The sequence below is a fragment of the Halichoerus grypus genome, chromosome 5 (genome assembly GCF_964656455.1).
Source record: "Halichoerus grypus chromosome 5, mHalGry1.hap1.1, whole genome shotgun sequence".
Classification (NCBI taxonomy): Eukaryota; Metazoa; Chordata; class Mammalia; order Carnivora; family Phocidae; genus Halichoerus; species Halichoerus grypus.
Window position 1 is genome coordinate 43,518,879 of NC_135716.1, and position 11,054 is coordinate 43,529,932.

At 37.7% G+C, this 11,054-nt stretch overlaps 1 long non-coding RNA gene across 1 annotated transcript; it reads right to left on the reverse strand.

Moving 5' to 3' along the window:
* Nucleotides 1-1,183: 1,183 nt before the first annotated feature.
* On the reverse strand, nt 1,184-10,579 carry LOC118545183 (uncharacterized). Its single transcript, XR_004921981.2, has 3 exons — nt 10,434-10,579; nt 6,696-6,781; nt 1,184-1,261 (listed from the first exon to the last, which is right to left on the reverse strand). It is a non-coding gene; the product is annotated as an uncharacterized LOC118545183 (long non-coding RNA).
* Nucleotides 10,580-11,054: the final 475 nt, after the last annotated feature.

Genomic DNA, 11,054 nt, shown 5'->3' on the forward strand with positions numbered 1-11,054 from the left:
CCTGCTTTTCCCTCTTCCACTCCCCCTGCTCATGTGCTCTCTCTCTCTCTCTGTCAAGTAAATAAATAAAATCTTTAAAAATAAGTAAAATAAAATAAAATAAAATGGTATAACCAATGTGGAAAGCAGTTGGCAGTTTCTTCAAAAGTTAAACATAAACCTACCATACAACCCAGAAATTCTACTCTTTGGAGTCTACCCAAGATTGATGAAAACGTATGTCCACACAAAGACAGGTACATGAATGTTCACATTATTTATAGCAGCTTCAAACTGGAAACAGTAAAAAATATCCAACAACTGGTTAATGGATAAACAAAATTCATACAAATGGAATACTATTTAGGAACATAAAGGAATGAGCTACTGACACGTGCTACTACATCAGTGAACCTTGTAAACAGTTTTTAAATTAATTCACTCAACAAATATTTTGTTGTTTTGTTTTGTTTTTATTGAGATATAATTGACATATAAGATGATATTAGCTTGAGGTATATAATATAAAGACTTGATACACGTATGTGTTGCAAAACGATCACCACAATAAGTTTAGTGAACATCCATCACCACAGATAGTTACAAAGTTTTTTCTTGAAATAAGATCTTTTACAATCTAGTCTCTTAGCCACTTTTGAATATACAATACAGTATTGCTAACTATAGTTACCAGAAAAACGTTATTTTAAGTGAAAGAAACTAGACACAAAAAAACCTACATACTGTATGCTTCCATTTATATGAAATGTCTAGAAAAGGCAAATTCATAGAGACAGAAATCAGACCAGGGGGTACCTAAGGGCTGGGAGTGAGAGTGTAGATAAACTGCAAATGGGTGCAATGAAAAATTCTAAAGCTGGATTATGTTGATGTTTACATAACTACATTTACTAAAAATCTTTAATCGGAGAAAAAAATGTTTTAGGGAAAAAGTGAGGCTAAAGTTTAGAAATAAATTTTTTTTCTTTTACTATTTCAGCATCTCACCCTACTTTTGGTTAATATACTAATTAATGCTGACATTAGCTGTCTAATCAGTTCAAGATATTAGTCATAACATATCTTCTTCATAAAAATGTGTTGTTGCAACAGGGAAACAGTTTGAATGCTGTGCTTGTTCCAAGGGGACCAGCTGAGCACCTGTTCCAAGTGGACTCATTTCACATAATATTTTTTGTGCTGTTTTGGACAATGTCTGAAGCAGCGGTGCTTCTTGTCCTGCATCTTTATCGTGGTTAAGTGATTTCTGGCTCTGTCCTTTCTTTAAAAAACAAAACAAAACAAAACATAAAATATTGAAGCGCCAAGGCATCTTATGAGTAATGAGTTATACTAGGGCTCCAGGAGTTTCAATGTGTCATGGTGCACATTGAGCCAAGTGTTTTAATCACTTGCTCCTCATCTTGTTGGTAAGGGAGAGATTCCCACTCTAGGGCTATGGGGATAGCCAAACACGCAACACCCAGCACTGGACAGATGAGAGCAACAGTTTATTAGTCACATATAATCCCAGCCTGGGCAAGGAAGACAACCATGCCACAGAAGACCCCTGTGTTTCTATGTTAAACATAGAAATTGGCAAGCTAAGGACTTTCAAATGGGACCAGAGTGAGCAACCAGGAGCTCGTGCTGTTGAGACTGCAGGGTGTCCTCTGGCTCCACGGGAGGATGTGATTGCCTTGTTTGAATAATTCTGTGGGCCAGCAAAGAACTGAAATCTGCCACTCAGGGATAAGCAGGAAGTATACCTGGCCCATTTGATAGGGAGGGTTATTTGGCTGGGGGACCTTATTCTCAGGAACAGAGTGGGGAAGTAACTTGCAGGGAGGCCACTAGGGGCCCTCCTGATTTTACCAAATGTCTAGGAAGTATATAATATTGAGTCTTAATGTTAGGTCTCACACCATACCAAGTTTAATACATAAAACACCTTGCTTGCTGTATTTGATTTTGTACCCCCAAAAGTGAATCAACAGTCCTGTTCAAATTCTCTATTTAGTCTCCCCCCTGCACCATTTACAATCACAGTGTCTGTCAATTGCCAAACTTAACCATAGTTGGAGAGAAGAAACATTATAAAATTGATTACCAAGAAGTAATCTATAACATGTTTTATATGCTTAGGAAGAAAAACACTAACCAATTACAACCAGGCACGGTTCCTAAGATTACCAAAAAAGGGAAGATTCCATTCGTTCCCATACTTCCTCACTCCACCCTCCAGCACTGAGCCAAATGTCTGGCGAAATATAGGAAATGACACCTAACAGTTGATGAGAATTCACTACATGCCAGGCAATGTCCTAAGCAATATGTACACATTATCTTATTTAATTGTCACAATCACCTTATCAGGTTGATACTATCATTTCAGTTTACTAGATCACAGGTTGGCAAACTTTTCCTGTGAAGGGCCTGACAATAAATATTTTAGGCTTTGTGGGCCACAGGATGTCTATTGAGATACTGCTACTATGGCATAAAAGCAGCCAGAGACAAAATGTAAATGAGTGAGCGTGGCCACATTCCAATAGAACTTAATTTACAAGAACACTCAGTGGGCTAAATATGGTCTGCAGGCCATAGTTTGCCCCTCCTTGTTTTAGATGATGCACTAGTAGGTGGTGTGATTAATTTGCTCAAGGTCACACAGATCACAAGAGCAGAGCAGGATTTTAAACCCAGATTTGTCTAATTCCAAAACTTCTTTTCCTAACCACTCTTTTGTACTGCATCTAACTACTGCACTAATCAATGGGGCTTTCTATGTATGTGTTGAATAAATGAGAACTTCTTTTATTATATTCATTATACAAGAGAAAAAAATGAGTTCAGTTACATTAAGTTAGCACATAGTCAGGGCTTCTGGCTCCTATTCTAAACTGAATTTAAAATACAATGGAAAATTAATCAGTCTAGAATCAGGAGCCCTCTATCTATTGGTTCAGCGGTATCTCAAGTCTATATCCAATAAGAAAGACCAGTTACTAACAGAAGAGAAAGAGACACTGTACTATGGGCTCTATTTTCCATTATGTGGATTCTCAACTGCAGTGGCCTCACATTAAATCAGTTTCATTTCCTTCTAGCTTTAACTGTGGACTAATGCATTTGACTTTCCAGGGCTATTCGATCCGAAACCTATTCACATTCCCATATGCTAAAAGAAATTCAGATACCCCAGCAACTAGCTCTTTTTGTCTCAAATTAGTTACAAAAGACTAACAATGTTTTTTTCACACTTTGTTGAAAAAATTGCTTCCCAGCTGGGATACTGTCTTCTAATTTTTAACCAAAAATACATAGGATGAAGAATAAAAACTTGCTGACACATCTTTAATTGACAGTGCTTGGAATAATGGCATTTCTAAGATGGTTCAAATATTATTTTCCATAAACTGGAGGAATGAATAGCTACAGTGTTGTTACTTATAATTCAGAGCTAGCAGTATTTAAAAAAAAAAAAAAGACATGTGACATCCAGAAAATGTAATTAATTTGATGGTATAAGCCTTCATAAATTATCAAGTATTCCCAGTAGCAGCCATGAAAAACTTAGAGAGAACATGAGCTGCCTTTAAATTGCTTAGTTTGCTCACAACCAGAATTATTTTAAGGTGGTTGAGTTGCTGTTCGTATTAAAAGATGTTTGAATTATTATTACCATTAATGGTGACTCCACCTTTAAATAAGGTAATAGGATTTGGAGTCACACAGAACCCAGCATCAGTGTCCTGAGGCTGTCATTCTTTTCGCTAATGAACTGCAGCTTACAGAAATTAATTATGGGGGAAAGGTTGTTGTTACCCCACCAGGAAGGAAGTCTCCAGATTCCAAATCAAGTGTTGCTGAGGAGGAAGCGCAGAGACTCCACCTCCCAAAGCTCTGCTCATGTTGTGCTCATTCTGCCAGGAACAAGCAACATGCTTGACTGCACAGTGGGAGAAGAATGACTTAGGGAAGGAGTTTTTAATATTCGCAATAAGTATAAAAGGCAGTCCCAGAAAGACAGAACAATCTGGTGGCTAGAACAATTCCCAGGGCCAGAGCTGTGGGTTCTGGGCCAAAGGCTCTGAGTGACCTTGAATTTACCTTTGAATATCTACATGTTATTTGCAAAATAACCAACCTTTCCAATTTGTCTGGAAATATATATATATATATTTTGACTATGGACTAATGCATACACACACACACACACACACATACTATATATATATATACACATACACACAGCTATGTATGTATATGTGATATACATATATATGTATAAAATATATATGTATGTAAAAACTATACATATTTTTTAATGAATACAATACACAGCATGATTCTATTTTTCTGAAGTAATAGTGAGAAGACATTTGCAGTCTGCAAAGTGTTTAGGTGGGATCTGAAGACCATCTATATTAACATTGGCTGTTTGACCGTGGGAGAAAAACAAGCAAACAAAATGCCAGTTTCTCTGCCTTGGGAGGAAGTTAATTGAATTTGTCATCCTGGAGGTATTAAGGCCTAAATTGTCTGCCTATTTTTTGTTAGTTTGTATGGTAGGTTCAGTATCTCCGTGAAGTTCTTGTACTGGGTGGTTTTGAGGTCCACTTTATTCCTGTGATGCTTTCACTATGTAATAAGACATTTCGAAAAGTTTGGGCCATTAGAAAATCAAAAGCATGAATTTTGTGACATACATCAAAAAAATTAAAATCATAAGTGATCATTCCCAGTATTTTCTGAGTGAGGATAGGAGAAAAAGACCTAGGAATAAGCCAGCCTGCATTAGAATAGGAATTTGGAGTTTTCAGAGTGAAACTGGCCATTTTCCCAACTGCACAACTGCCTACAGCTGATTTGCAGGCAATTTTACAGAAACGTCATCCTCTCACTTGCTGGAAATCAGAGGGAAAAGACACATGGAGTCTGTGGAGCCCTTGTTTGAGATGGGGCACTAGGAATGAGGAGCATGAATTTTAAGACATCAATTATTAACATGCTCCCTATTTACTGGTGACTCAGAGCTGTGAAAGAGTTGTAAAACTCTCAGAAAATACTGAATGGTTTTATAAGAATGTCATAACCACTGGTTCTTGAATATTTGGTGCAAGAATTTTGGTTCTTCTCTTTATGAATTTATTTATGATAATTACAGGATATATTAAATTAGATGGCGACGATGATTTCCTTCTTTTTTTTTCTGGTTTTATTGAGAAATAACTGACATGCATCCCTTTGTAAGTTTAAGGTCTTCAGCATTGAGAAATGATTACCACAATAGGTTCAGCTAACATCCATTTTCTCCGATAGATACATTAAAAAGAAAAGAAAAAAGGAAAATAAATTCTCCTTGACTCAGGATTTGCTCTCTTATCAACTTCCCTGTATATCATAGAGTAGTATTAGCTCTAGTCATCATGTTGTACATTGTATCTGTAGTACATATTTATCTTATATCTGGCAATTTGTACCTTTTGACCCCCTTCCTCCAATTTCTACTGTTCTCCACCACCCTCCACCTCTGGTATCTATAATCTACAAGTCTGATCTCTTTTTCTATCAATTTGGCTTTTCTTTCTTTCTTCTTTCTTTCTTTTTCTTTCTTTCTTTCTTTCTTTCTTTCTTTCTTTCTTTCTTTCTTTCTTTCTTTCTTTTCTTTCTTTCTTTCTTCTTTCTTTCTTCTTCTTTCTTTCTTTCTTTCTTTTTTTAGATTCAACATGTAAGACATTACCATAATGTCTTCAAGGTCTTTCCATATCATTGCAAATGAGAATTTCCTCATTTTTAATGGTGGAATTTTATATATATATATATATGTATATGTATGTATGTATGTATGTATGTATGTATGTATATCACAACTTCTTTATCTATTCATCTATTGATGGAAACTCAGGTTGTTTCCATGTCTTGGCTATCACAAATAATGCTACTCTGAACATGGGGGTGCATATAGCTTTTTGAATTATTGTTTTCATTTCCTTCAGATATATGGCCAGAAGTAGAATTGCTGGATCATATGGTAGTTCTACTTTTAATTTTTTGAGAATCCTCCATACTGTTTTCCATGGTAGCTGTACCAGTTTACAATCCCACCAATAGTGCACAAGAGCTCCCTTTTCTCCACATCCATGCCACCATTTGTCATCTCTTATCTTTTTGGCAATGGCCATTCTAATAGGCATAAGGTGATAGCTCATTGTGGTTTTAATATGCATTTCCCAAATAACTATTGATGTTGAACATCTTTTCATGTACCTGCTGGTCTTTCATATAACTTCTTTGAGAAGTCTATTCAGGAGGGGGAATGATTTCTTTTAAATGATACACTGAAACATACAAAGAATAAAAGTGCCCAATTGTAGAAATACATTTCTTCTCTAAAAAGAAAACAAAATGAGGTCAGAGGAACTGTAGCCTCTACTGTCAGTGATCCAGGTTTATTGTCATCAAAGTGCAATGACTATAAGCAGACTCATGTCCTATGTCTCACGGTCTACAAAGCTGATGGTTTGCTTGTATAGCTCCTGAAGATATCGGCAGAAAACATAACCATCCATCCATCCATCCATCCAACCATCCATCTCCAGCTAGCCAGCTAGCTATCATCTATAGATGGATGGATCTATAGATATAGATATAGATGGTCTATATCTATTTATCACAATATATGGACCCAGTCTTCAGCATAGGTTACTTACCAGTCAACCAGTTTCTGTCCAACATTTTGGTAGAAATACATTCTGTGCAGTTGCCAGTCAAAGCCCCTCCAGTTTCCTATGGGAAGCTAAGAAAACAAAGAAAATGACTAAGCTCACTGCATTTTGTTTAAATAAAAAACACACCCTAAGTTATCATGATTTTCTTCTCTCCTTTTTTTTTAAATTGTCCATGTAGAAGCCAGTGTACTGATCAAGGAAAAGTAACAAAATAACATTTAAAAAGTAGAAAACAAAGGGATCCTTCTTTGGGTATTGTGAGAAATGTAAAGGTAAAAAGCCATTTGTATTTTCTGTTGAAGGAAGAGGGTACCTGCCAAATTATCTTAAATAATGCCATATAAGCCTTGACAGGTACGTGTTTAGCTAAAATAATACTCCCAGTAAAAAGTATGAAAAAAGAATCGATCAACCTACTAAAAAAAAAAAAATTCATGCAAATGGAAAACCAGTTAAAGAGGTTACCTGAACCACTCAATTTAGTAAAATATGAAGATTTTGCAATTGTCTTCTATTTTTCCATAAAGAATAGCTTCATTTTTTTTTTTTTTTAGTCTTCAAAAGAGGTATTTGGGGATTGATGCAGATGGAGGAGAAGGAACGAATTCATCTCTCAGGTATGGGCACAGAGACCATGAGTCGCATCAGGAGTGAGAACCACACACAAGCCCTGGAATGGATTGAGGAAACCCAAGAGCAAGCTCCTCATTCTACAGATGAGGACACTGATGTTCAAGAAGCAAAAGCAGGGGCACCTGGGTGGGTCAGTCAAGTTGGGCATTGGACTCTTGATTTTGGCTCGGGTCATGATCTTGGGGTCATGAGATCGAGCCCCAAGTCAAGCCTTGTGCCAAGCCCCACGCGGGCTCCATGCTCAGCAGGAATCTTTTTGGGATTCTCTCTCTCTCCTTCTGCTCCTCCCCCCACTAGCACTCTCTCTCCAAAATAAATAAATCTTTAAAAAAAAAGAAGCAAAAGCGATGCTTCCCAGACTTTGATGATCATAGAAATCATCTTGTTAAAATGATCATTCTGATCCAGTAGGTCTAGAGAGGGACCAGGATTTTGCATTTCTAACAAGCATCTAGGTACTATGTTGCCCTGTGGACCATCGAGTAGTGAAGTAGTGATTTTACCAGCTTAGGTGATGCAAGTAAGGGGACCTGGCTTTCCCCAGGTGTCCTGTTTTATATTAAAGAGAATAATTAATTATCTTGTCAAATAGAATCAGGTAGCAGTTTGATTTTTCTTATTATTAATCAGAAGTACCCTTCACTCTCCTCATGGAGAAGTAAAAAGACATATTTTTTTGGTGATAAAAAGCTGGATTCTGTGACCAGCTTTCTGGGTTCAATTCCATTTTTGCCACTTACTACTTATGTGATCTTGAGCAAGTGTCTCAATTTCTTCAACTGTAAAATAATGATGATAATATTATCTACCATGTAGAAGTTTGTTTGTTTTACCATAAGGACATAAAAGAGTCTGGCATAAGCTAGCACTCAAAAAATGTTAGATTTATTGTCAAAGAAGAATGGAGTCTGATTTTATATGTATGGAATCTGAGCCTTAGAAGAAGAGCAGAGCAGAATCAGAATTAGCACGATTTATTGATGCTTGAGACACTAGGGGAGAGAAAAGTTCAAAAGGCATTTTATCAACTTGTTTCAGAGTGGAATGGAAAATTGCATGTGTGGAACACTGATTGTGCCTCAGATGCCACAAATTATCACCTTTAGTTTTCTTAACATCCCTGTGGGATTGCATTGTCACCCCCATGTTACAGGTGAAGAAACCAAGGCACATACTTTCAGGGGCTGGTGAGTGGCCTCATGGCTACAAACATGGCAGGTCCAAGTTTCAGCCTCTGCTTGGTCAATTCTAAAACCTGCATGAGGCCACTGAGTGCAAGCCCTCTGGTGTGGGGAAGCAGACGTCTAGGCTAAGCTGAGCGAGGTTAGGCCACCAGCACCTTACAGGATCACCCTCTTAATTCCCCAAGAGATCAGACATTGATGAGTGGTCAGCCAACATTTTAAAATGTGTGGGGAAATGGGATGGCAGTTCTCTTACACACCAAAACAAGTCATTTCCCTCTGACTGGTTGAATCATTTTTTTCTGCCTAGAGGAGAGGGAAAATGAATGGAAAGGTTTGGTATCATCCTCCTCCCCAAGGACCTCAAGGGTTCTCCTGGTCTCTCTCTCAAACCTCTCCATTCTCCATCTTCTTCTCAAGGAATATCACCATCATGTCCTTACATCCCCATATTAACCTTCATTCTTGCCTGAGCCACTCTGGTTACAGAATTTTCTCCCTCTCTGGGTCACCATAAATAATAGAGCCTCTCAAAAGGATTAGCAGGCAATTTAGAACTTACTAATGATTTCACAAGAGAGATGGAAGAGAAGATTTACATCAGCAAACTGCTTGAAATTATCTTTCCACAAATTTTCTTTATTCCCATGCTGCAAACAGGGGTCCTGGGTCCCCCATTTCTTCATTTAGCACTCACATTTGGTGGTTCTCCTCCTCCTTCTAATGGCCCTTCCAGTTCTCCCACTTTCCTTAAGCAAAGTCATATAGCATTCTTCCTTTCTCAAATTGACATGTTTATACCCACCTCAGGCCCTTTGAGTACCAGGACCTGCCTTTCTTAGGAAGCAGTGAAGTCCTGTAGCAGGAAGTTTGCTGGCCAGTTACAAAATGTACAAGTATCACCACTGTGACCAGGCAGAAGGAATGCTCAAGAAGCCAGGTGCTCTCCCACTTACAGTCTGGTGGGAAAACCAGCCTTTGACTCAATGACCACAGGGCCTGCAGGAGTTGTGACAGAAGACCAAACGTTGTCTAAAGGGAGAGCCCTTGTCAGGAGGAGCTTCCAGAGGGAGGAATATATCAACCAAAAACTGAAGGATAGGGCAAAATATCTCAGACATAGAGATGGAGGAAGGAGAGTTCCAGGTACAGGGATCAGCAACAGAAAGCCCAGCATGTTCTAATTCCTTGCTTCTCTATGAGGAGGACAGCCTTCCTTCTTGTATCCCTCACACATGAGCTTTCAGGTGACCAGATGTCACAAGTCACTTCAAAGCTTATTATAAGCCCTCAAAGAGCACTTCAGTGAGATATTAATAGCCCATCCTCATCCAGAGAGTGGTGCCATGGTATCTCTCTGAACACATCATCTTTAATCTATGAAGATTTCCATATGGACTAGTGTGTATATCTGATTATTCTTGGAGATTATAGGGAGAAAAAACTATAAATGCCACCTGCTTAAAAGCTATATGAATACATATATTTTTTTGGTGAGATATATATATATATATATATATATATATATATATATATATACATACACACACACATATATATGTACATACACATACATACATATAGTTTGCATAAATCAATAGAAAGGGGATTTGTTTTTATTCTAACAATTTCCAAGCAACAACGCTACATGATTGTAATTCTAAGTAATCAATGGGATGATCAAACCCATTGGAAGTTGTATTTTGGGCTCCCTCTCCATGACCTCTGCCAAAATTTACAGAAGCTTGAAAATCTGGGATTCTTCAAAATAACTTTACAGGATCACATCATTTTTGAATTCCAGTCCCTATCATTCTGGTCTCTGCATTTCCCTCTTTATCATAAAAAGACAGGAAACACCAATGATTTCTATGTCACTCGAGGACAAAGCCAAACTTCTTACAAGGATTGCCAGGCTGTGTTGGATGTTCTTGGCTGGCTCCCCCAGATCCGTTCACCACTCTTCTCCTCTCTCACATACAAGCTTCATGAAGACATGGACTGTTGTGAATCTTGCTCACCATGGTATTCCTCCATCCTGCAACAGTGCCTGTAGATTATAACTTGAAAAAAAGTACTTTTTAATAACTGGAAATTACAATTGCCTTGTCTTAAGCCAGTAGTGAATCTTGATTCATTGGCCCTCTTTTCACCTCTCCTAGTAGCCTGAGATGTTCTTAAATAAAAGTAACTCAGGATTGTATTCATTTTCATAAGTATATATAAATATGCAAACAATCACTTCTATCTTGTCTTGTAATGATTCCATATCTCACTTTTCTCCTCACCTTTTGCTGGAGAGTAGACTCCTTGAGAGGAGCTGATTCAATTCTGATTCCTTCTGCTAACCTAGAACGGTGCTGGAACATCACAGACGATGTTTGTTGAATATGTGTGAACAAACAAAAGTAAGAGATAGAGTTAACATAACAGATAAACTAGGTCCACATTTTCTAACTAGACAAGTAACACAATCAGCCATCTTCTCTAAACCTGTATTGTTGCAGGTCATTCTAGATGGAGC